General features: G+C 40.6%; 1 protein-coding gene and 1 pseudogene across 1 annotated transcript in view; both read right to left on the bottom strand.

The window, feature by feature from the left end:
- Samd12 (sterile alpha motif domain containing 12) overlaps window positions 1-27,510 on the bottom strand; it is a 447,164-nt gene that overhangs the window by 21,077 nt on the left and 398,577 nt on the right. The gene's annotated exons all lie outside the window — the stretch shown is intronic.
- Window positions 25,484-27,510, bottom strand: part of LOC127201766 (zinc finger protein ZPR1-like) — a 102,829-nt pseudogene continuing 100,802 nt past the window's right edge.

The raw sequence follows: 27,510 nt of genomic DNA, 5'->3' as shown, positions 1-27,510 counted from the left end.
CTAAACAACTACAATCAAGTTAGATCAATTCTATTTCTTGACATGGGGAAATATATTTCTATTTCTATTAGGAACCAAGTAACAGTTAATTCTCTCTACTTCAAAAGTTCAGTTCTGACAATTTCAATAATCTAAGACAGGTATTGAAAAACCCTGTAGGACAAATCTGGCCCACCATATGCATTATAAATAAAGTTTTATTGGAACATAGCTAAATGCATTTGTTTATGTATTGCCTATAGCCATTTTCTTTTTTTAATTTTAATTTTTAAAATTTAATTAATTTATTCAGATTACAACTCAATTGTTATCCCATCACTTGTATCCTCCCGTTCCTCCCTCCCTCCCACTTTTACCATATTCCCCTACCCTAGGTCTAAGACCGAGGGGGACCTCCTCCCCCAATATATGGTCCACTACAGCCACTTTCAAATCACAATGGAAGAATTGAATATTGCTACAGAAACTGTGACTCCCAAGCCCAAAGCATGTAGACCTCTGTTAAAACTCAATCTAACAGTGCAATAGATCTGTTAGTGAGGAAACTTTGAGGAGCTTGCAAATTGCAAGAGTAACAAACAGCTGTCACTGTTTTCTAAGGATGATCCTTTCAACTTCATCTAGAATGTTTGTGAGGTAAGGTAGCAGGACATAAGTAGCTAGGACGAACAGACAGTGTGGACTAGTAGTAGGTGGTAGCCGATTGGACAACTAAGAAAGAAGCAATAAATGGGGACAGTTTGTATCCATTTAGTCCAGGGTTACCATACTGTAAAGAGTAGTGATGTGCATAACAATAGAATTAAGAGGTTTATTTGGGATGTTAAAAGAGTAAGTTTTAATAATCTGGAAAACTCAACTACTGGAACTTATTATCATCAATATTTATTGATTAAGTATTAATTATATGTCACTATGATATGAGATTTTAAATTGCTGACATGACACATTGTGTAATGTATATATGTCAATATCCACCCACTAAATCAACTCTCCATGTAGTTTTTCTTTTACTATCTCTGGTCTCAAGATTCCTTTATTAGTCCCTTGTGCTACTTCTAATTTCATCTCTAACAATTCTTTCTTTCTTTCTTTCTTTCTTTCTTTCTTTCTTTCTTTCTTTCTTTCTTTCTCTCTTTCTTTTACAACAGTACTTTCTTCCTATCCCCCCCTTTTTTCCTTACATAGTGTTTCATGTAGCCCAGGATGACCCTAAATTCCCTATGTAGTCAACGTTGACTTTGAACTCCTGATCCTTCTGTCTCTACCTCCCAAGTACTAGGATCAATTTGTGTGCCACCAAAGAGGTTTGCTGCCATCTGCTTCAAACACCTTTACCTTATCAGTGTCCTTCCTAGGAAAGCTCCTTCCTTCTCTTGCCAAAGTCACATCATCACATCATCACGAGTGAATGACTGTGCTGCAGAGGGAGTGAGACCCTGCTGAGGGAACTGGCTGCCATATGATTGAAACGTTTGGAAGGAAAGTCATGTAATGAATAGTATAAATCAGAAAATAGTATAAAATATGAGGAGGAGAGGCCTCTTTTAACACTATTTGGTTCTAAAGAGATTGGAACCTGAACCAGGTCCGAAAGGACAAAGACATCATGGAGAAGTCTATGAAGTTAGTGCTGAGGCCTGTCTGCATTTGGGAGCCTCTTATGGCCTCCCATTTCTTATGGGTAAATTCAAGCACATGAAGCTGTACCCGAGGCCCTTGGAATCATGACATCCGTGTGCACACCCATAATCCTTTTTGAACTAAGCACTGACCTTATTCTTGCTGGGATTTTCCTGACTCTGACTTTTGGGCATGCTATGCTTTTGGTCTCCCACTCTTACCCTCATTGCCCGATGCCTGAGGTCTAAGTTCTCCATGGGGCCTCACCATAGGGCTCTATTTTACCACTTGGTTATATGTAATCTCACTAGTCACAGCTAACACATAGTTATGCCACATCTCGTTCATGGCTAGCTTCTGTACGTTTTATATTGGTCTGTGTTCAGAAAACAAGTGATTCGATATCATGCTCAATATTAAGTTTCTGTGAGAGCCTAACACATATCCTTAAGGTGTAGAGTTTTTTGTTTGTTTGTTTTTTCAAATTTGCTTTTTCAATTTGTACCCTACTGTGGTCCTGAAATAGTTCACAGACTTATACTTGTAATTATTATTTTAATTTTTAGTTAGCAAATAAACTTTACAGAGTGCAAGATGGTACTTTGATATCTACCTATATCTATCTATCTATCTATCTATCTATCTATCTATCTATCTATCTACTTTGTGGACTAGTTAAACAAAGTTAATTAATATAGAAATCTCTTTATACATATGTGTCTTTTGTGGTGAAAACTTTAAAGTCTGCTCTAAAGAGCTCATCTATATATTAAATATTAACTATGACACCATACTGTTCAACAATTCTCATTCCTCTTGCCCAACTGACTGTACCTTCCCACCATCACTCCTTTCCTTTCTCCATGTCTTTGGTAATCACTATTCTATGTGTTGAGTCACACAAGAGCCCACACTTAAGTGAGGTTGTATGGCATTCATCTTTTTGTACTTGGCTTATTTTAGTTACTGTATTGTTTTCCAGTTTTATGTGTGCCATTTCAAGGGCTCAGTAATAGTAGCAGTAGTAGCAGCAGCAGCAGCTGAGTGCATGCCACATATTTTAACCATTCATCCACTGAAGGACACCAAGGTGGACCTCTCGTGAGCCCACATTTTGAACAGCGCTACTCAAGATTTACTACATTCCTATGTTCATGAATCCTAATGTACATGTAGTTCATCTCAGGGGCAGAAAACCAGTGACAGGGGGCCAAATTTAATGTCTAAGAATGGGGAGGTTTCTACTTCTCTGAAAATTAGTAGCAGTGGCGTCCTTGCTCTACCTCTCTAATACTAGCCCAGATCTGAGTAAAGCTGCCCTTAAGAGGTCCCTGTTAAAAGATCCACAGTTGCCTCACACTTCCTACAGAATCCACATCAGCTCCCCTCACTGTCTCATTTGTCTGAACTCTGCAGGCATGTGTGTGCATACTTTTCTATGATAGGCATTTTGTTTCATAAGCATACTTTCTTGTTACATCTTTGTCTTGTGTTAAGATCTAGATGCAAATTCCTGGAGGGGCAAATCTGGCCTGTCTAATTCTACTTGGTCTTTCTCAGTAGGCAGCATAGTGCTATCACAATAAAACGTGCTTTCTAGTAAAGGGACTCACACGTGAGCTGGTGTTAGGGTTTAATCTAAAGTAGAAATCTTACATCACGCATACAAGGTAATTTTGTTAGCACCCTTGGTTGACTTAAGAGAGGACTAAACTCTCTGATACCTTCTCAGTCAGAAGTCTGGTCTAGCTCTCCTCCTTTTGAATGCACACTGGCTTCTAAGTGCTTTGGCCAGTGAATAATGGAATGGTCACTGAGAAGCTACAGTCCCAGGATAGACGAGGATTGGAACTTTCATTTCTCACTAGAACTACAACTACCCTTCAGAAAAGAACATGTGGAGAAGCCCTGAGAATGAATATATATATATATATCTCCTTGCTTAGCCATGGCTTCCATTGAGCTCTGCCAAGTCAGCTGCAATGGTTCTGGGCTATCTTGGGTCAGCCCTGGTATTGGCATGGGACTTCCTGGGAATCACACGTGACGCTATGCAGAGCTGAGGTGCTTTTCCCTCCCTTCCATAATGTAATGTTATTGTTCTAACTGAATATTTCCTCAACCCTAAAAACTGTAAGACATAACAGTTAAAGCCATGGGTAGGGGTAATGTATTACACAGTATTAGATAAGGGAGGCAAAATTTCTCTCTGAGTTTCCTGCCTATCTGAATGATCTCATGAGTTGTTTTAGAGTTGTGGTATACATTGAAAATAATACAATTAGTTTAGCATCTTGGCACACAGTTGAGGCTGCTTTGAGACAGAGGAATCAGCCTTGGAATTTTGGGCCTTTATAAAGCTTTGTGAATCTGTGTTGGCCAGCTTACACTACATTCCTCCAGGAATGGAGGTAGTGGGTATCAATGCAACCTCTCAGCAATTCTGGTGGATTATTGATTTTATAAAGCTGCTTATACATTATTTTTATCAATATAAACAGTCTGGTTGTGGTTCTGTATTTTATGAGTTCTCTGGTTGCTAGGTTGGGGGATATGAAAGCCTCATTTTAGTGTCATCTCTGAGGACTGCCCAGGCCTGTAAGTGTATATTCTCAGGAAATCTCTTAGGGAGTCTCATTTTAATTAATTACTATTTTTTCCCTACCATTGTTATGAAACTTGTTTCCCAGAGAATTATTCTCAATTCTTATTATGTGTTTTTCATTTTAGAAAATATATTTTCTTAATTTTTTGAGAATATCCTATATACATATAATGCATTTTGGTTATATTTACCTATTTTCCCTCTAACTTCTTCCAGATCTACTTGTCACATCTTTATATTCCCTATCCACATATAACTTTAGGCTCTGTTTTCCTTACTTTAAAAACCCACTGAGTCCAGTCAGGGCTTCTCATGTACTCATTTAATGGAGCATGGTTGACCTACCAAGGGCCACACCCATTAAAAGAGTGACTCTCCCTGTCCCAGCAGTTCATCAACTGTCATTAGCTTCTCAGTTAGGGGTGGGGTCTTGTGAGCCTTTCCTCCTTCCAGGATGTAATGTTACTTGTTGGGTAAGCAGTGGGCCTGTCATGTCCAGAACATAGTTTCACCCTGGACCTCCCTGACCTCTGGCTCCTACAATCTTTCCACCCCCTCTTACCACTCATCTTTAAAGTGTCTGCTGCAAACTGGTGGAACCAATTGTAAGTAATTATAATCCATGCTACTTTTGCAGAGAAACTCCATCTAGTCTTGCCCTACATGAAGATCAAAGCCCCACTGTGTAATCCACTTGTCCTTGATCCAACTGTCTCAGAGGCTTAGGAGACAGGGGGCGGAGACATTTTTTTTTAATAGATAAGACACATGTTGCAAGATCAAGATATGAAGACCTTGGGAACACCTGACTATGATTTTTAAAAGAACAAGAACAGGAAGGAGAAGTGCCCTGAAGTTAAATTTAGATTGGAAGAGCAGCTTTGAGCAATCCAGGACTCACGGCCAAAGGAAATACGGATCTAGAGATGCTTATGTTCCCTGTTACCTAGTTGAGGTTTGACACCATGTAATGAACAAAACATAAACTCAGACCTTTGCTGGTTAAAATGATCTGTGCTCAGAGGAAGTTCACAGTCTTAGAGCTTAAGGATAGAAGAAAAAAAAAATTGAATAAGTAACTACATTACTACAAGAGAGCTGTTATACCAGGGGTGTGGGAAACATGCTGGGAAACACAGAGTAATTAATTATAACCAAGCAGTGGGAAGGGTTATTTAAACAAAGTAGAAGACTATTCTGAATATCAAGGAGAATGACAGCATTTCTGGAAAAGTTTGCTTAAGGCAAGATGTGGATGAATGAAGAGGCAGAGCTGTTTCTGGAATGGAATGAAGTTATAAACATATCTGTCAGATATGGCTTAGTCATAGGATGACTTAACTGAGAGAGAGAGAGAGATGGGGAGAAATGGGGTTGCAGCCACCTGCAACCTAATCGGGTGCTTGGAGTCAGGGCATGAAAGGACATGTACAAGAAACAGGCAAATGGGCTTAAGATTTTTTTTTTCAATAATGTATACACTAGGCATAGGAATATTCTAGAATGCTGGGTACACAGTGATTGTAGCTATGGCTTAGAAACATGCCTTTGTAAGTTCTCACCCTTCTATATCTGTTGCAACAATTATGTGCTCACTTCTCCACTGAAGACAAGGTCTAAGTTTTCTTTTGCCCAGTATGAGACACCAGGCTCAACAATGATTTTAGGAATACATCAAATCACTGAGCATTACCTCACAACAAGCAAAAATAAAATCCTAAATCAAGAAGCGGCCAGAGACAACAGGTAAGAGCCATCAGTTCTGGCATTTCAATCACAGAAACCCAGCGTTAACTTTCAGAAGTGCAGTGAGAAGGGACCATGCACAAGTGCACCCTCTGACGTGTCTAGGATTGCTGACCAGAATAAAGGAAGTTTTGAAATAAGTCAGGAAAGAAAAAAAGAAATAAAAAAGAAAGAAAGAAAAAAGGAAAAAAAAAAAAAAAAAAAAAAAAAAGAGGGACGGCCTTTTGGGGGAGGGGAAGGTGACAATCTGGAGTAAGATGTATACAGGAGATGCCCTCAGCGCACCCTGGTGGGGCATTTCTGTAGGCAGGAGGCAGACAATACCGTGGCCAGAGTAAAGAAACTGACTCTGTAATTCTCCAGTTACGTGACCGAGGTGTCAGGAATGTCCCTTATGTCATCTTTCTCAGTCATAACAAGAAGATGAAGAGAAGTGTTGCTACTACTGACTCTGGATGATTCGATGAAAGTGTGTTTGCCGGTGGCACAGAGCTTTGGGAGGAGTTGTGGTCACTGTTGTGCTAGCGTCCTGCGCTGTAGTGCCTCCCCCAATCCAGGCTGGCACCAGTCAAGCCAAGAGCATGGGTGCAATGCCCGTGATCAATTCTGACTACTAAAGCATAACCAAGTCCTATTCCTTTAATCAGTAGCTATGGGACTATGTGACAAGAGAAGAGTCTGCACTATTTCTTGGAACGTCTCTTCCCTGGTCTTCTATGAAAAGTGACATTTCTAGTTTCAGAAGCATGACAAAATATGAGTATGAGAATTTAAAGGTGTATCCTATAGCTGATGTGCTCAAAGAAACTAATCTCCTGGCAGTCAAGGAAACTCTCTTCAATAAGAGAAACCCAACTCTTTCATTTTAACATCTGCTCACTTCTCAGGTTGATATTGTCTATTTCAGACATTGTCCAAATTCTATCCGGCCCCACCGACTCCCAGGCATGATTCCCACAGAGACTGACTGCCCCATGCTTCTTCCATACCACCTGTGCTTTCTTGGGACACACCGAGTACCTGGAACGAAACCCATATCAACACTGTGACATTTTATCACTTCTAAGGCTCAGTATGAGATCGCGGGTTGGAACTGAAAAGGGTTCTTGATTCAGAAGACTGATTTTTAAAAAAATTTCCTTATAAGAGTAACTGTAGTTGTCCTGAATTCGATAGGCAGGCAGCTCGTTGGAGATTGCTTTCTGTGAGGGACTATCCCAATTCTCAAAATGAGCCTCAATCCAGGGTTTCATGAGGAGAAGAAAAGCTGAGTTTCTGAGATCAATATGGCTTTATCTTTTACCCATCTCAAGCTCTTTGATGTGATATAGAAGCAATAATGTGCCCGGGAATGAACTCATAAACAGTTATTCGTTTTATAGCATAATAAAAGTGCGGCAAGATTGAGTTGGGAGTTAGGCAAAGAATTGGCCTGTCATAAGAAGCGCTGGTTTTTCTTGCCAATTTGCTCATTGTGTCATCTTTTGTAAATCATCACGTGGCTCTTGACCCCAGATTTCCCATCAGTGCTACACGCACAGGACAGTGTCATGCTAAACCTGTAACAATGACAACTGAAGTATACATTGAAGGCTTCCTGGGTGCCAGCCTCATGTTTATTTTTATTTTCAGGCAGGCTCTCAACTATGTGGTCCAGGCTGCCCTTGATCGTGGTGTGATCTTCCTGGGCTTAGCTTCTTAAGTGCTGGGATCATGTCCGGTGAGGCTCTGCTTTGAACTTGGAATATGTTGTTGAATAAAAAGACTAAAAGAAAATTTAAGTCCAAGGAGCTCTCATTTCACGAGATGATTCAATCTTAAATAAGAAAATTACAATGCACAGAGTAAGTAGGCGATTTTGTTTGTTAGAAGTTGCATGCAGTTGCATTAAGAAGAGATGCATAGGAGGGGTAAGGTAAATTTGAGATGTGCTTGATGATGCGGATGAGGTGGTGGCAGATTTCACTACTGGCTCAGTAGCTTCTCTGATTCTTCATGACAAAAAACAAAACAAAAGCAAAAACCCAACCAAATCCTCAAATTACACAGTGATGGCAATGGGTTGAGAAAAGAAGGGTGGAGAGAGTGAGTGGAACTTTCAAAGGGGCTATTATTAGCCTCATTTTCTAACTCCAAGTTATAAGACTAAAATAAATCAAGAATGTTTAATAATGGGCGCTGCGAGGACAAAGGGTAATACTTCCCCACCACAAAGAAAACTGGATATGATGCTCATCTCATGGTTTGCTAAAAGATGCAGTTAGTTATATGCACAGCAGTAATGCTTGACATAACAGCAGTATCTCCCAAACTACTCCAGGACAGACATCTGTTTCTAAAAGTTTAGTTCCAGGATCAAAAAGAAAAGCAAAGCAGAAGGAATTGATGAAATTTAAAGCAAAGTCTTTTAATTTTACAGCGTGTAACAAAGTTCCAGAGGCTAGCTCCTTGCCCAATGAGGCAACCATTCCGCTCCTGAGTATCAACACTTAAAAGTCTGGTCTTTTCTATTTCATGGCAGAAACAGAGTGCTTGTGGCAGAAGTGTGAATTCTGGTACATCACTGGCAAAACTGCTGAGCTCTGTGGGAAATGCTCAAGCTCTTTGATGTTGCTGATTGTTGAGCAAACAGCATTTCTGGCACTAAAAGCATCCCGGGTTTCTATCTGTTTCCATCAATCTTTAGTCAATGACATTACCATTGCTCACCGACAACAGCTATTTCTCAATTGAGAATTCAAGAAAGAGCAGAGGGTTGGAGACAATATTTAGTGAAATGATCAAAATACATTGTCGCGTTCTTGATGCTTGCCCTCTGCTTATGTAGATCATAAAACCCACTCACAGAAGATATTTTTTATTATAAAATAGGAAAGGTAGTCCAGACTAGTCTTCTTTTATTAAATGCTGTGCATCTTGAATCCAAATAGTCAACACTTCCTTCCCTTTCTTTCTTTATCCCTCCATCCCCCTTTTTGTCCCTTTCTTCCTTCACCAAATGATGAGCATGCATGTATCACGTGCTGTTTTAGATGACAAAAATATCAAAAGCAAGATCTCACCATGTCAGGGAGAGCTTCCTGCCTCTGAATATGAGGCTGGGCTTTCTGGAACCTCAAGAAAGTCACTGGGTTGAGTTTATAGAGAACCCGTTCAGATGCTATACAGGGCAGGCTGTGCTGTTGGTGCTTTTGGAGATTCCAAGAGTGATATGCAAGGGAGAGGGCTTTGTGCCATATTGGGGGCATCGAGATCATTAAGTTCACTAACTGCTTTCAGAGGAATAGGGTTAATGGGCTAGAACTTTCTGGAACTCAGTATTTGGGAGTTCAAACAAGTCTCTACAACAGCTTTGTAAGTGATTTGCAGCAGTTTATTTCAATTCAGCAAAACTTTATGAAGGGCCTCCAAGGGAGCAGGTGGGTTCAGGTCAACAGGAGAAGGCTAGAACAGTCCCTGCGTTCCAGGAGCCTACAGTCCAGGGACACAAGCACACACAGCTGTAGACCAAGTCCAGTGGCAGATCTTGAACATTCTAAAACAGAGGTGTCTGTACAAGAACTGAGGATGGGATAAAGCTAGGAAAAGGAAAACAACCTGGTTGGGGATGAAATGGCTCAAAGCAAGGGTTGTTTCTGACATGGCTTCCGTCACTTCTTCAGGCTTTGCCAGACCCCATCTCTAGATTCAGAGCTGACTCCCCCTCAACTTTGTATATGACAGATTCATGTTTATGATGTTGGGAGACTACAGAGCCACATGCATTGACCAATTAGTGGGTCAGCTGCTGTCTAACATCCTGGTCTATGATAACTGTTTTATATTCATCATCCCATTTAATTCTTAAACCATTTATATAGGGGACTCTGCTGTCCCTATTCAGTTCGCAGGGAAGTTGCATGAGGAGCCAATTTCCTAATGAGAATTCTAAATGTAACTTGCAGAATCATGATAATAAAGCTGGTTTATTGAGAGACTTTGTTATTATTGCTACTCTGATGGGCAGAGTGTTAGCCCCGAACAAGTTATTTATCCTTAGGCATATTAAAGTTTTATGGTGAATATCTATTTCAACAATGGAAATTATGAGAGAATATGGACAAGTAATCACAATGAAATTTCTAAACAAAAAAGTACCAGAGAGATTCTATTTTTTTTTTAAACCACATAGTCGAGAAAGTCCTCATTACAAGTGTTAATACCTACAAGCAACAAGAATGGCAAGATATCTAGAGATGTCCAGTAGTGGCAAATACAATCTGGGAATAGCCAATAGGCATTTAATTGGATTTAAGGCCAACTCAATAGGAATGAATTCATATTTGTTACTGTAAACTTATCCTACTATCCATGGCTAATGAAGTCATAGGCTCTCGAAGAAAACCCTCTACTGCTACTAAACCAGTATAATTTATAACTGAGTTCTAAATGCTTATCCTTAAACCCACAGGCAAGTGTAGTGCTCATTGCTCAGGAAAGAACTTTTTGTCTTTTTTCTTTTATCTTTTTCTCTTTTTGTCTGTCTCTTTAAAAAAAATTCTTTCTAGATTTTAATTAATTAATTTGCAGTAGAAACCATTGGTGAAAACCACAACTGGTCAAAATGCAAAGAACAACTGGCTGTGGTCTAGTCCCAACGGACATATATACAACACAAATCCTTATCCAAAGGCCCAAGGGACATGTCAAAAATTAGGAAAAAAGGTTATAAAAGCCAGAGGAGAAGGACAGGACATCTGCATCTGGTGCAAAACAGTATGTCCTAGATATGACATGGAACGGAGCCCAGGAGAGTTTAATGATATTATTGCCTAAGCAAGACCTGGAAAAGTTCACTTTTATTGACATGCCAGTGTGGATGGGGGAATTCTCACAATGTTTAATTACTAGAAGGAAAGCTTGAATAACCAGTAATTATGGAGAGAAGAGGAAACAGTCTTCTCCAGGAACAAATCCTCCTAGCTTACTTCCAAGAGGTCATCTCCAAACACATATGAGTAACTAAATAATTTCAGAGGTTGTGCTTATAAACATATACATAGATAACAATTATAAAAAAAGGAAGAGGCCATGAATTTGAGAAGGACTAAGGGGGACACAGGAGAAATGGATGGAGGAGAAGGGAGACAATTATATAAACATAATACTCATATAAAATTCTTATAAAATGAAAAAAAGACCCTCTGCATCTCATGGGCATCTTCATATGCCCATTTTCTGTTCATCCATCCACCAAACATTAAACCAACCAGCATTTATGGAGTGTTCTCTTATTCTAGCTATCCTTTAGTCCATCAATTCATCCATCCATCCATCTATCCATCCATCTATCCATCCACTCATCCATCAATCCACCCATGCATCTATGCATCCATCCATCCATCTACCCACCCATCCACCCACCCATCCACCCACCCATCCACTCATCCATCCATTCATCCATCCACCTACCCATCCATCTATCCATCCAGACAGCATTTATAGAAGGCCTAGCATACGTTATTCTCTTTGTAAGAAGCTAAGGATAGAAAGACAAAGACATACACAACCTCTGTTCTCAAGAAAGTCATGATGGGAGGCAGTATCATGAAGATAAATAATAATTAGGATCTCATAAAAATAGGTAGACCAAGAAAGGAGAAAAGTTTCATGGATTCACAGAAGGAGAATATGTTAGGTCAGGGAACAGGGTTGGTTGCTATCAAGAGCTACAGTAGGGCAACGTAAGGGGAGAATGGGAGTAGCTTAGGGGAAAATAGACTTTGTGCATGGATTTCTTGCAGAGGAATGGCTAGAAGGTGGAAGAAAGGTACAGTATAAATAACCAACAGTTTTGAGATGGAAGACACTGGAGGAAAAGTCAAGAGACAAGTCTTTCTTCCTGGGCTTGGCACACGTGGGGCAAGACTCTGCGTACACCACAACAGCACTCCAACATTCACTCATCATTTGTTAGCCAAGGACATTCCATATCACTTACCTCCCACTCATAGGGATGTGACTGAACATGTGAAAGAGCTTGGAGAACATTTTAAATGCAAAACACCACGACTATAAATGAATCTATGCTGTGTTTTCATAACTATCATCGTACAACGAAATAACTCAGCCTGAAGGACCAAAAAGAAAGAAAGCCCCATGATGGAGAAACGAGACTTGGGGGAAATGTATCATGTATACAATGTTGAGATTTGTGTCTGGTTCATTTCTGCTTTCTCTTAAGTATGAAAAACATCTCATTATTAGTCAAGGGCTCGTATTTCTAGTTTCTCCCTGTTTCCCAACTTTACAGTTCACCTTTAGACCCAACCTTCCCACTTCCCCAGGCACCACTGGCATTATTTCTGCTCCCCTGGGGTTGAATATGACGATTAAATGCTGAAAACCCACAACAAACACCAGGAACTTGATGAGTTAACTGAGGCTGGTTTCTGACTCTCAGCTAAGCATCTCAGGATGAAAAGTGCTCAGAAAGTAAAACTCCCACAGCCCTCCTTCATTCCTCTTCTTTGTTCCGCACAGAAGTACAGAGTTCCCCTATGGGAAGACTTCCTCAGTATGAGAGATTATGCATAGCTGCCCTCCTATGACCAGCAATGACAGCCATCTGAAGTTCAGAGTCGAAAGCTAATTATTTACACTTACGGCCTCAGCACTAGATGCTTCAGCTCACACTACCAACCAATGATTCCTGAACAAGCCAGAAGATACAGCCCTTGGAACTACTCCAGATGCCAGCTGGGACAGGATACACACAGCTCCGGAAAACACATGGCTTGGGTGGTCTATAGGGACCGAACTACTGGTTGGGTGTGAAGAGCTTCTCTGGAAGTATGCTGATCTGAAGATTCATTGAGGAAAATGTATTTGTACCGAATACTGAATGGCAAGAAGGAATCAATGGAAAATAAAATAAGCTGGGGCAAAGGACCCTAGGCAGAGTCACGAGCAGAGGCACACGAGGTAAAAGCAAATCACGCATGTTACAGAACGGAAGGAAGTTGAGTATGCTTACACATGGTGAAGAAGCAGGAAAACTGCTGATCTGAAACAGTTGGAAGGAGACAGCATGACTAGACTTGACAGGAGTGTGAAGTAATTTACGTTGTATCCCAAATGCAACCCGAGCCCATTGGTGATGGAAGGAAGGGATGAGTTTTGATTTATAAGTTTGTTATTTTTTCTTCATTTATTTTTTGTTTATGAGTGTTTTGTTATTAGTGTTTTGCCTACACATCTGTGTGTGCACCATGTGTGTGCCTGATACCCACAAAGTTCAGAGGAGTGCGTCAGTTCCTCCAGACTGGGGTTAGAGATGACTGTGAACTGCTTTACAGATGCTGAGAACTGAGCCTAGGTTCTCAGGAAGAGCAGTTAGTGCCTTTAACCACAGAACATGTTTTTAGCCCCTATTATTTTAACTTTTAATCTCTATATGTATGTCTATATGTGCACAGGTGCACATGCAAAGGCATGTGTGTGGAGGCCATAAGTTGACATCCATAGTCCTCCTTAATATTTTGCCACCTTGTTTCTTTTTTGTCCTAATTTTGAGACAGGTCTCCCAATTGAACCCAGAACTCTCTGATAGTATATAGACTAGTTTTGCTAGCGAGACTTGCCCCGAAGATCCCATCTCTGCCTTCTAAGCACCAGAATAAGAGGCCGGTTGACACACACACATGCACACATACACACACACATAGCATTTACACAGATGGTGGCTTATGTGGCTTCTCCTCCTCCACATCTATATTATAGCAGAAAGCTAGCTCATAATGATTGCAGAAGAAAGGAACTTTTACACTCAGGTCTGGAGTCAGGTGCTACTCGGAGGTGAGGAGGGGAGCTCCTCCTCGGATAGGACAGTTTGGGGATCACCTGCTAAACAGGATGTGAACACAGTGATGTTTATGCTGGATTACTTCTCCTAACCATTCATTCATTCAGCCTGTATCAATGAGCACCAATTTTATACTGGGTGCTACATCAGGCCCTGCCATTCAACAAGTGAGTAATAAAAATTCTTTAAACTAGTGGAATTGTTCCTGCCTCTCTGGCCCATTGCTATTATTGACTTGAAGGGTCTGTGAGATGGTACTACTGTATGTTGTTTGGTATACAATATATTAAGCTTCCCCCCCCCTCTAAATTGTTTACTCCTTCATATATTTACTTGTTCTAGCAACTCTTTTTTGATTGGTTACTTTATTAAGCATTGGGATCCAGAAATATAACAAGCTTGTCTACCAAAATTTTTATCTTTATTTCCACATACCTTATTAGTAGAAATAGTTGCCTAGCCTGCCTTGGAATCCATTGCAGTTAGATGTGGCCTTGTGACTGAGCTTGCATCATTAGTGTGTGAACAGCAGTGATATGTACACTTTTAGACCTGGTTTACAGATACCTCCCATGAAACACTTCTCCACAATCTTTGCTTCTGGCTTGACTGAATGGAGGGAACTTGAAGGGTGAATTTGACATCCACTCAGTGACGTCAGAACTTCTGCTGGTGGAGTTGTTGAATGAAACAAGGATGAGGGTATTATTATGTACTTAGCTAGTAACTTGAACAGCGTTGTTATTGATTTAACAAATAAAACTCGAAAGAATTGGAGCATGTGTGCATATGTGTGTACATATCTGTCTGCTCTGGAAACATGTGAGGACAAGGCCAGCCCTTTTCTGCATCTCTGAGCTTGTAGGTTTATTGAGGAGATAATTAACTACAATTAGGATTGTGATAACATAAAATAAACTAAATCTCATAGTAGCAGGCAAAACAGGTATCTAAATCATCCTTGTGGAGCTGAGGAATGCCACCCAAACTAAACTGTAGAGAGTTAACTGAAGTTCAGTAAGAGAGGGGAGGGGAAAGGTGTGCCTATCAGCATATGTGCAGGAGCAGACACTAGGTGCTGGAGGAAGTGCAACAGGTTCTTCTGGGCTAAAGTAGAGGATAAAGTTGGGATGAACAGCATCTCCCAGATAATCAGAGGAAAAGAGTCCTTATTTCCTTATTATGTTAACAGAAGTTCTGACGTCACTGAGTGGATGTCAAATTCACCCTTCAAGTTCCCTCCATTCAGTCAAGCCAGAAGCAAAGATTGTGGAGAAGTGTCTCATGGGAGGTGTCTGTAAACCAGGTCTAAAAGTGTACATATCACTGCTGTTCACATACTAATGATGCAAGCTCAGTCACAAGGCCACATCTAGCTTCAATGGATTCCAAGACAGGCTAGGCAGATATTTCTACTAATAAGGTATGTGGAAATAAAGATAAAAATTTTGATAGACAAACTTGTTATATTTCTGGATCCCAATGCTTAATAAAGTAACCAATCAAAAAAGAGTTGCTAGAACAAGTGAACATATGTTAGACGGGCTGTCTACCTAAGAGGGTAGCTTTGTCTACAAACAGATGTTTTGCTTTGGAGTGCCTTCCTCTTCCCTGCTTGGCAAAGACTGGCTGCATGTGTATTTATGTGCACACACACACATATGTGTAGGTGGAGACAAAGCGAAGCAAAGACAGATGAGGAAGAGGCTGATCCAGTCGTGCTTGACTTAAGCCACATGGGGAGGACGAGCCAATGCTGTGGGCTCTCATACTGTGCGCAGCCTTTGCTGCATGGAATCCATGATGCCGGCGATTGACCTTATGGGTTCTCCAGCTTTGGGAGGCTTAACAGAAACGAAGAACGTCAAGCCAATTCCACTTTAAACAGACAGTATCGAAACCCTGCCAAGAAGAATCTGAGAAATATTTTGCAAACTTTAATAACAACTCAAAGAAACCCATCAGAGCGGTTGGCTTCACTGTGTATTATTGCTTAGCTGGACCCAAGCGACAGCAGAGAAGAACGAATCTATTTTCTCCCAATTCCCAGAGAATAATGTTTTTCTTCCTTCCAAATGGAGAGGAATTTCGTAAAGTCTAAAATGTATTTGTCTTCTTCCTTATTTCAGCTTCTTTATAAATTGCCCATTGGGTTTTGACACCCAGTGTTAAGACAGGCAGTTTACTGCTGCTGGAAATATCATCTGCTACTGGAAATTGTATTTTTAGAAGCTAACTTCTTTTGGTTGAGACGTTAATTTGTAGCCCTGACATCCCCCATGCTAGCCACTGACCAGGAGAGTTAAGTACAAAGCTTTTGGATATGGCAAGCACTGGGAGAGTTCCACATATTATTTCCCCTCCAGGAACAAAGCAAGTTGAGAGTTTCTTGGACCCCATTAGTAGAAAAAGATGAAGATGGCTTTTGGAACTGGGAATATGTTGGGTCAAGTCCCACATCTACCATTTATCGACTGAATGGCTTTGAAGAAGTGTTGTAAGCAATGTAGACCTCAGGATTCCATTCACCAGGAGTGTCCAATATGAGGACACATCTGGGCTTTCTGGTGGGCCAGGAGAAACAAGTCCTGTGCCTGAGTGACAGCTTGGCTTCTGGAGAATGCATCCAACGGCACGCTCCTTTCTCTCCTAAAGGCTGAAAGAAGATATAGGAAAGTGCCCCCAGGCCATCAAGATTATTTCCAGGCTAGTACATGAATACCATGTTCCCAACTTTGTCAATAGTCCATATGAGAAGTTATTACCCTGGGGGAAAAAAGATTCTGGGGGATTCTTATTGTTTGAGAAATGCTAAAGTGCTTGCCAAGGCAAGTATCTGAGGAGAGAGCGCCATAGGATGGAGCAAGTACCAGCCGGGGAGGAGTTGTCAAGGTCACAGGTTGTGAGGTAGCTTCTAGAAGAATGGGATACCATATTAGAGGCATTAGGTGTGGCTTTTCCTTCCCACCGGGGAGAGGCTCTGGCTGTACTCGGGGAACAGTGTTAAACAAAAGGTGGACTGAGATCTGCTGACCTTGGACAGTGAATAGTTTCCCACGAAACCAAAGCAAACTTGGAAGTCAGAGGCAGCAGGGAGGGAGGAAAGGAATATCTTGGTTTAAAATATTCCATTTAGTTTATCCTTTGGTGAGAAGTTTGTATTTGAAAGAGGACAAAAGGCCTTTCCACATCTTTTGCCTCCATAGTCCTTCCATGACATTTTCTCCCATAGAGGGTGTAGCCTACCTCCTTGACTTTACATGTGTCACAATCCCTATTGTCATCAGAAAGCTCAGACACTGACATTATTGAGACAGGGTTTCTCACTGAATCTAGAACTTGCAGATTGAGTGAGACTGGCTGGCTTTGGATTTCTGGGGTCCTCCCTTATTCCCACCCACCCCAGGGCCAGGGTTATAGGTGTGCACTGGCCTGGCTGGCTTTTGGCACTGGGTTCTGAGGATCTGAACTCAGCTATTCATGCTTATGTAGCAGACACTTAACCCACTCAGCACCTCCTGAGCCGTCGATGAAGTTTTGTGTTCATACCTTTTCCCCCTGGTTAAAGTGTCCTTGCGATAGCAAGTATCTCCTGTTTGCTGCTTTCTCTGATGCACAACAGAGTCTGATCCAGCATTTAGGAAATATTTATTATATGCAGTAATAAACACAACAATAGAAAATCTATTGGCTATGATACACGCTTCTGTTTTCTTTTTGGATGTGCAGATGGCAATGAAACAAACACAAAATCTAGTTATTGGTACAGATGAAAAGATTAAAGATATATAGTCTCTCAGTAGACTACCATTTTTAATTTCTAAATATTTTTAGAAGCAGAATTGATTTTAACCCACTTTTCTTAGCTAAGTATTTTCAGAAGGTTCACTCTGTTTGAATGTTAAATTCCAAATAAGCTGGCAATTTCGAATTTCATCCTATATTTTGATAATCAGAGGTATTATCTAAGTACGCTGTCTATTCTACCATCATTCACAGGGAAATTTGTTCAATTGTCTCAGATGTATAAAACTCAAATTTAGGGTCAATAAGATGCCACTGCAAGTCTATTAAGAAATATCATGTATATTATAAACTTATAAAATAGACTTGATTGCTCTGAATCAATTTTTTAAACAAGTATCACCATGCCAGTAGGGTTTAAACACTTTGATAAAGAAGTGTAGCTTCTCATCTGGTAACTGAATGTTAGTCCTCCTCCAGAGGGAATGGACTCTCAGAGCTGTAGTCTCTCTCAGCTGTTGGGGTCCTGGTTGAAAACCAGGCGGGAAACATGGAACAAAGACATTCCTGACTGGTGATTAGTGTCATGAGAGTTATCTGGGAAACAGACAAATAAACATTAGCTACATAACCTGACTGGAATTATCTTTATTCCCCGTAAGGTATAACATGCTGTTCCCATCTCTCTGTTGCCTTCTTCCTTCCTTCCCTCCCTCTCTCCCAATCCCCGAAACAAACAAACGAACAAACAACAAATGTACTCCCAAACTAAACTGTGTTGAGAAGACACTGAAAAAAAAAAAAAACCAAAACAACAAAAAACAAACAAAACAAAACAAAACAAAACAAAAAACATGTCAAACCTGTAATTCTGGGACAGGCATTCTTAGCCAAGACTGTGTATGCCATACTACAAAGTAATTTCTTTAGACCCCCATGAATGGGAGAGTAATTATATCAACCTCTCAGGGATGGGGTGAAATTTAAACAGTCTCATGATATAATGTCAAACAGTGAGTAAAACCTTAGCGAAAGTTGGCAGTTATGAATAGACCCTACCAGACACCTTCATCCCATTAACTGATTCTTCTTCAAATTGCATATTGCAAAAATATTTGTTTCATTAAAATGTCACAGAATAGCCTCACTGAGCAACAATACCCCATTTATGAACAAATCCTGGGGAAAACCGAGGAAGTCGGCAGCCATGGAGCCTTTGTATCATTAAAGCAATTATACTCTGTATTTTAAAGCTCCACGGTACCCAGTTCAATTTACTAAATAATAAGAATTAAACACAACCTCAAGAGTAGACTTTCCTTATCCATGGAAGAATGGCACGCAACACTGAAATTCTCTAGCTAAATTACCAAGTATAAGACCTAAATTTAGGATGGGGCAATTGTGAAGCAGCTGATTACTGGATCTAAGATTATAGGTGTTCTCATGAACTGTTGAAACTGATAAAGTAAATATGAAAGAATGGATTATTACAGACACAATTATGGGGAAAACCTTGCCTGGGCTGACTGGAAGTATTTGGCATCACCATATAGAAAGATTGTTGAAAACAACCCTGACACAGCACCATGCATGAAACCCACCTGCAGTAAGACGTGTGATGTAGAGATGGGAAAGAACCATCTAGCACAGACTCAGAATTGGTTCTTAAGATGTAAGGCATGCTTTGGGACTCTGCAACCTTCCTCTAGGCTTCATTTGAGTGACAAGTGAAAACAGAAATTTGTAGACCCACTAAGAAAGTTGGGTAAGAAGATGCTGGAACACAACCAGGAGTTTGCATTCTCCTTTTTTTTCTCAGCTGGTATAGAGATGCACAGAGGAGGGCAGTGTTGTGTGTGACTCTGCCACCTCTGAGCTCTGGATTTTCTGCTAGTGTTTAGCTTCCCTAAGTCTACTGCTGTGAAATGCCTCCCAAAGCCTCAGGTAATGCTGGTGGTACTACTTAAAAGCAATGAAAATGATTGGATTATTGGGAATAATCATGGAAGAACTCATAGCTAGATCGGCTGTGAGGTGGGGAGATCTGGTTGAAGGAACCGGATCTCTGGAAACAGCACCTTTGAGGTGTTAATCTGGTTCTTAGATATTCTGATCTCTTTCTGTTTCTATCTCTCTCCTCCTTTCTTCCTAGCTTTCTCCTTCTTTCCACCTTACTTCTTTCTCCCTAGCAGTCATGAGGTGAGCATCTTTCTTCTGGCATGCCCTTTCATCAGGATGTTTCTGATGGGCTACATACACACAAGCAATGACAGCAGTTGACCATAAACTAAAAACTTCTGACAACTGAGCCAAAAGAAATTGTTTCTCCTTTAGCTTTTCCCTTAAACCAGTTTCCCTCTATCCCCAACTCTAACTTTTTTTTCCTTTTTTCCTTTCTTCTACTGCTTTTTGGGCTAGCTGTACATTCCAAACCCCTTTGCTTCATTCTCCTCAGTGTGTATGCCACCACAACCAACCAAGTTGTGTTTCTTGGGTACCTTTTCAGGGCAATGGAAACTTTCACTCAGCTTTCCTCTAGTGGTAAATGGAGGATTGTGGTAATAGCACCCTCATAGGGGCAGGAGAGGCGCTGGGCTAAGTGGTTTCATGATTGAATCCACTCAATCTCTATGGCAATTGACCATAAGTGACTCATAAAGAAGAAGGTTGCCCGCCATTACATCTTCTGTGCAACTTACCATATTTTTTTGGACCATAAGATGCACTACCCCCCAATGGGGGGAAATTGAGGTGTGCCTTATGGTCCAATTGCTGTTTTTTTTTTTTTTTTTTTTTTTTTTTTTTTTTTTTTGTTTTTTTACTATTTTTCTTGTTTTACTGCTCTAAAAACTGGGTATATCTTATGGTCAGGTGTGACTTATAGTCTACAAAATACAGTACATCCTGCAACTCTGGGTCATTTCACTTGCTTCTCAGTTTTCATGTTTCTTCATATGATGAAAAGGGGTATCTAATGATTGTACTAACATTGTCAAATTGTTGGGAGAAAAATTATATATATATATATATATACACATACACACACATATATACTCAACTTTTTAGTTTTTTTTATGTCTTGAACATCATCATCATCATCATCATCATCAACAGCAGCAGCAGCAGCAAACTAGTGTAAAATTCAGACAAGTTCATGAGGGTGAGTCAATGGGAAATAACTTTTTTTTTTTTCAGGCATGAGGCTAAATACTATCTTGAAAAATTGATACAAATATGCTAGGTGTCTTGAATGTGCTGTTCTTCTCTCTAGCTGTAGTGTTCTAGGCACCCTGTTTATGGATATGCCAAGAAGAGACCTCTGAAGTTTCTTTATAATAATACCTATGGCTTTCCTTGTGGGAGGATTTAGTGGGTAGGACGGAGAAGACAGAAGGCTGGGAAACATTTACCCAGGCCTAATATAGGGTTATGATTATGAGTTTTGATGACATTACCTAATAGAATATTTATCATTATTACTATTATTTCATATGACATATTTCTTTTATTTTACACGTATGGGTAGTTTGCCTGCATGTTCATATATGTGCACCATATGCATGCCTGGTGCCACGGGTCCTCTGGGACTGGAATTATAGACAGTTGTGAGCTGCTGTGTAGGTGCTGCATCCTCTAGAGGAACAGATGTTCTTCTAGATGGCTTTGAACTGCTGAGCCATGCCTCTAGCCTGTTCATATCATTATTAAAAGCGTGTAAATATAATAATTAAATATCAACACTAAAGAAACAAGGAAAATGGTAACTGTGTCTTTGTGTTTTCCTTCGTCCCTTCCTCTTTTTCTTTCTTTGTTCTAAGATATCTATATCTATCGTGAACATCAAAGAACAGAAGACAAGACTTTTTCCAAACTTCAAAAGGTTGTAATGTCAACTTGTCTACCAAAGCTGGCCTTGGCTAGAATTTTAGCTATTTGCACTTTTTGTTTGGTGATTTATCAGAGAGAAAGAGATATAGATAGATAGATAGATAGATAGATAGATAGATAGATAGATAGATAGAGCTAATCAGTAAGGCATATGGATTCAGCAATAATACACACTCTGTACAAGCCAGTTTGAGAAACACTGTGCTGGCCCCTTTCCCCTCATCTATGAAATGAAGCAACAGTAGTCATGTTTCGCTCATAGGACCACGAAAGGGGACAACCAAAGGTGACACACCTAACATTTGCTTAGCATGTATTATGAGATCCTCCACTCCAGTCAGTACCATCAGCTCAGCATCAAATATTAGCCTCATGGTATCAGGAAGCCAGTAACCTAGTCCCTGCCTCCAGGATTTTTTGTTTTTCCATTGTGGTCAAGTTATACTATAATGTCTAACATCTTAGTCACTTTTAAAGGCTGCGTACCTATATTGCTGTGCAAACATGATTTTCTCATAGTTTGTGAATAAGATCCCAGAACTCAGAGGTATATCTTAGGGGTTGGCTGAAGTTCCACTGATTCCTAGAACATGTATTTCCCACACTCAGATTCCTAGTATTTGGAAGTCTCTCTTCATATGCTGAGTGAAGTGTTGGAAAGCATTACGAATGCAAAAGTACAAAATACATCATCCATGTATACATGAGTCATTCCTTCCCCAAACATAGGACTCTACCATGGAATAGGCACATACACGAAACTTGGCAAAGAGCATATCTGGTATTTCTCACAACGGCCTTTTGTTATTTGGTTGGTAATGGTTTTTGTTTTGTTTTGTTTTGTTTTGTTTTGTTTTTTATAAATGAGTCCACAGCACAGGTCCTGGTACATTTGGTAACTTCCCTTAGGTCACTTTGGTAAACAGTGGAGTTTGGATTCCATAAGAGCTGTCAAGTATGAGAGTATGACTTAGCATACTTTGGGTAAATCCAGTGGGAGGGACTATGGCAATTTTATGGGGATACATTTTTTTTTCTCCTCAAAGCATAGCAACACTTTACGAGTAACCACGGAAAAAGCAGCATATCCTACGGTGAACAAGATATCTAAGTGGGAGAGGAAATTGTATCTTCTGGTCATAGACTAAGAGCACCAGGGTACTCTGAAATCTTGGGGATGAGGATGCTGGCGGTGCCATTGACGATGACAATGATAATAGTGGTGGTATGGTGATGATTATAATGTGATAACTGTCACCTGAGGAAAGCTTGTGCATAGAAAGCTCTGCATTATGTATGTTAGTTCTTATAAAACACCTGTAGGTATCTTCTTTGGGTTAAGTAATGAGAATATAGTAGTACATAAGGCAGATACATGAGGTTGCTCTCTTATGAACTTAGGAAACAACTGAATGAGTAGTAAAGATACTGACTAGATATCTGCATATCCTTATCCTCAGAATAATGATAAGAAAACGGAGTGATGATAATAATAACAAGAATACATAGACACTTCTGTTGCCTGAGCACCTACGATATGCCAGGAGCTCTTCTAGATGTTCTGCCTATAATGGAAATTCTGTCTCCGGACTTCAGACTCTCAATGAACACTTTTTTCCTCACTGAAAATGTGGACACATCAGACACTATTCTTCTGTGATCTGCGTTCTTAGGTTAAATTTTGGCTTCCTTTTCTATCTGACCACTTTTAACTCTCATCCTGGATTTGTATCCCAGCAAGCTGAAATAGCTAATGGTTCAGAGCCTGATTTCTAACAGCTCTCAGATTTCCTAACAATATCTTTAATCCTCTACGCAACATAAGAAGAAGTGGAGATTCTTATCTGTGCCATTGCCTATGAACTGCTTCATGGGAGCTGCGTGCCAAGTCAGGTCTTCTCCTTTCTACGCAAAGAGACTTGGTTAACATGTAACCTGCATAAGAGCTTGGCTTTCCTAGGACAGAAGTCAACAGGTGTGATCTTGGGCATTCTTCTAAAGAGTCGGTAATAGCTTCAAATACTCTGTACCAAGTGGTGGCAGATTCCTAGAGCAATGAGGATATTCAAATTTGTGTGGCATCTTTTAGCTTGTATCTTACAGGTTTTTCTCAGTTGATTGTCATAAAAACCCTGTAGAATAGTTTTATTTAGGGATATATAACCCATATGTTACTGGAGAAGCAGTTCTCAACCTGTGAGTAGCAACTCATTTGGCAAACCTCTGTCTCCAACAATCTTTACATTAGATTCACAACAGCAGAAAACTTAGACTTATGAAGAAGCAGTGAAAATAATTTAATGATTAGGGTCGGCACAACACGAGGAACTGTATTAAAGGGTCTCGTCATTAGGAAGTTTGAGAACCACTGCTTTAGAGAGGAAGATCACTCTGGTCATTAAGGTCTCTCCCTAACAGTTCTGTGAATGATGGGGGGATCTTTGGCTCAGGGAAAATCTTCAAATAGATGTAGCCCTACTGATACGTTGAATACACCTCCCCAAAAGACCCCAAGGCATAAGCCACTTCTTGATTAGTGATCCCCCAAAAGCCAGGTGACATCACAAGGTTTTAAGTGACCATACTTTGTCTTAATTTGTTACAAAGCAAAGGCTAATGTACAAAGATTGTGGGCACAAAGCACACTTCACTTTTGGAATTGCATAGCTCTGGATTTGCATTCTGGTTTTTCCAGGTATTGGATTTCTAGCCGTTGGCAACTCATTCCACCCTCTAAGCCTCCATTTCCTCATATTCAAGATGGAGATAACAATGGTACATATTCCCCACCCCAAATAAGTGAAACAGTGCTTGTTAAGGGACAAAGCTTGGCACTCATTGTGCAGGCAGTAAGTAGAAGCTATAACTATTATTGTTTTTATAATCTTTTGAGCTCGTCTGACCAACGTTTGAAATACCCATTCTTCTTAAAGTGCTGACTATGCTCTTACTCGGTTGGATTAGACAAGAGGAATCTTTATACAAGGAAGACATGTTCAGTCAGAGAATGCAGATTTTGCCTGTGGTGCTGAAGAACATGCCAAGATTAAAAAGCCCTAACTAATACTTGGCTAATTAAAAAAAAATTCTATGACCACAGAATACCCATGAACAGCTTTTTTAAAAAAACGGTAATTAAGATTACTTTGAAGAATGAGTCTTCTGCCACCCCATCTACTGCCCTTTCTTTTGCCAGTGGGAGCACAGAGCACAGCACAGGGGAACTACAAACATCCACATGACCCAGGCTCATTAGTCGCATTCCTAGGATGGCATTCATTGATTTTAGGCACCAGAGTTTGATATTTTTCTCACATCTATCTCTGTACGGTTTGCACTAAGGTCAAAATCCATGACACCCTCTTGTTCTAGGAGGACATTTTTGGATATGAGAATGATTGAAACTTTTGCCCTACTCATTATTTATGCCCAACTTTCTGGTCTTGGTTGGATGGTTCACCTTCATTTTTGGAATCTGAGGGCAGGTTCAGAGGATAACTTACCCTGATAGCCCAAAACTATCTGTGCCCAGCACATTTAGAGCAAAGCCTGGGATAGCAACCTCTCAGGCAAATATCGCCACACCCCCAGACACAAATGAAGTTAAAAAAAAAAAAAAAAGAAAGAAAAAAAGAAAAGAAAAAAGAAAAGAAAAGAGATAGTGTAAAGCCAAAGTTTTGGAAATTCTAGTTTAAGACAATGATTTTTTTTCATGGATATTGTTTGGCAAACGAACCTGATTCTTTTTGTTGTTGTTGTTGGTTAAAAGCCATCACTTTAATGTAAGTGCCTTTGCCTCTGCTCGCTAGGTCCCTGAGGTGATCTTTCCTGATAAAAGAAGTTAGTACTTCATACATCCAAAGCCAGCTACAACTTGTGTCTCACTTTCTCAAAGTTAAGAGGTCAGCACTGGAGGGCAGAGAGCTCATACGCAAAAGGTGATGACAGACCAAATGGTCACTGTTTTCCAACAATCATAAATAAACCTTCGGTGTGATTGGCACCTGAGCTGGCCTGTGAGCTGCCCACTGCTACTGCTGTGGGGCCAGGCCTTCCACATAGCCCTCTGTCTTCATGTCATTGAGGCTGAACTCCTCATTTTGGTCAAGGGTATGCTTGTACCGTTCTCCCTTCATCTCTGGATCATCTTCAGGGCCATACAAATTCTGCAGGTAACAGTTTCCTGATGCATCATTCATGATAAAGTGGGCCTTTATCTTGCCCTTGATGATCTGGTCCATTTTATGGCTAAACTCCTACAGTTTCTCTGACTGATCAGGATTCAAGATGTCACCCAGTGTGAATGAGTTCTTGCTTACCAGTTCCTGGATGTCTTTCAACAGCCCTTGTAGAGTGGTGAACTTGCCCCCAAGGATAGCCATTCCCAGTTCAAACTCAACCTCGGGAATTTCCATGCTACAGAGACTTGAGGAGGTCTCTGGTCCTGTCTGAAGGATCTGTGATATGGAGGGTGATCCTGGTACCCAAGGGCTCTACCGCTCTTCCAGATGTCACCTCATTAGTCTGATGCCCACAAGTCTCACAGTTGGAAGCCATGATAAGAATCTCTTTAAAGTGAGGGATTTGGAGAAGCTTCCTGTTGGTCTGAGTTGGTCTGAGGGTTGCACTCTGGGCAGTTTGTGTTGAACTGGAGCACTTCATTTCTAAGGTCTTCCTCTTCTGATTTCTCCTGGTGCTTGCTGTGCGTTGGGCTGTAGTGTATGATCAGCAAGGAGCCATCTTTCTGGGGAGCATGTGGGTTTTCCGCAAAGCTGTTTCTTGAGGGATTGTCAATGATCAGAGTGAAAGGGGAAGCCATTTGCTTTAGGTCCTTCAGTTTGCCAATGAACTCATCAATTCTTCCAGCTATGGCACCTTCCATTGCCCTTTGTGTGGGTTGGTCCTGTTCCAGGCCAGAGATTGCACTGCTGATCTGTCTGATCCTCTGGCTGAAAGCTGGAATTTCAAAATCCAGTTCAGGGATCCTTGTGGCTGCCGAGTCTATCTTCACCACTTCTCTGTTCATGTCCCCTTGGCCCTTAACAGTCAAGGCGTAGCATACTCCCTGGTCCTGGATCATGCCTGCTGCCAGCCACAGTGCTCGCAAGAAAAGGAGCTCATGATTATTTCTCTAAAGAAAGGGATCTTGGTGAGCAGAAGTCGCGCCAAGCCTTTCCGGTAACAGTTTGCACACAGTGACTCAAGGTTGGTGTTTTGCTGCCCCTCATCCTGTGCGCTGAGGGGCAGGAACAAAGCCCCGCCCCCAGGCTGGTGACCTAACCAGAGCAGATGAGGGCCAGATAGCAGCGCCCCTCCCCCGGGGTGGGGTGGCCGGGCTGCACAGCCCTGCAGTCAGACACCACTCCATGTGCCCATGATCTGGATTCTTGACAAGCGTCATGGGAATGCTATTCAATTTACCGCTAAGACTAGATTCCTAATCTTGGATTGGCTACTGTGTGATGTGAGGCAGATCATTATTTCACTCTGATTTGATCTAGGTTTTTTTTTTTCTTTCTTTCTGTATGCTTAGTTTTTTTTAAACAATGAGATAAATCACATCTGCAGCTTTGACTTGTCATAGCAATCAAATGAGAAGCTGGTTTTAAAAAACTATGAAAATAATAGTTTGAACATAAACAATTAATAAAAAAATTTCATTTTAGCATAAAATTTGAACAATAAATAATCTAGCCTGACACAAGCATAAAAGAAAAAAGATTGTATGTGCATTTTTAAAACAACAGACACCAAAGAGAGTTAAAACAAAGACAACAGAACGTCAAAATATAGGCAAATTTAAAGATCATAAAGTAGGTATTATGGCAAATTTTCAAGTAAGACAAGTGAACAAACAAACAAACCAAGAATGACCCTCCCTCTCTGCCAGATGGAAGAGCTAAGAGTGTCTGGCCTTAGGATGGGAAACTCAACTAGCAAGGAAGCAAGATAGGCAATGCTCAAAGTCCCCAGTTATCAGTAAATGCAAACTAAACAACCGTGAAGCACTTTACATGAACCAGATTGGACACAATTAGAAACTGGGAGAATGTTCTGT

This window comes from Acomys russatus, chromosome 17 (assembly GCF_903995435.1).
Source record: "Acomys russatus chromosome 17, mAcoRus1.1, whole genome shotgun sequence".
NCBI lineage: Eukaryota > Metazoa > Chordata > Mammalia > Rodentia > Muridae > Acomys > Acomys russatus.
Note: the sequence above shows the minus strand (reverse complement) of the source record. Positions and strands in the feature narration are given on the sequence as shown.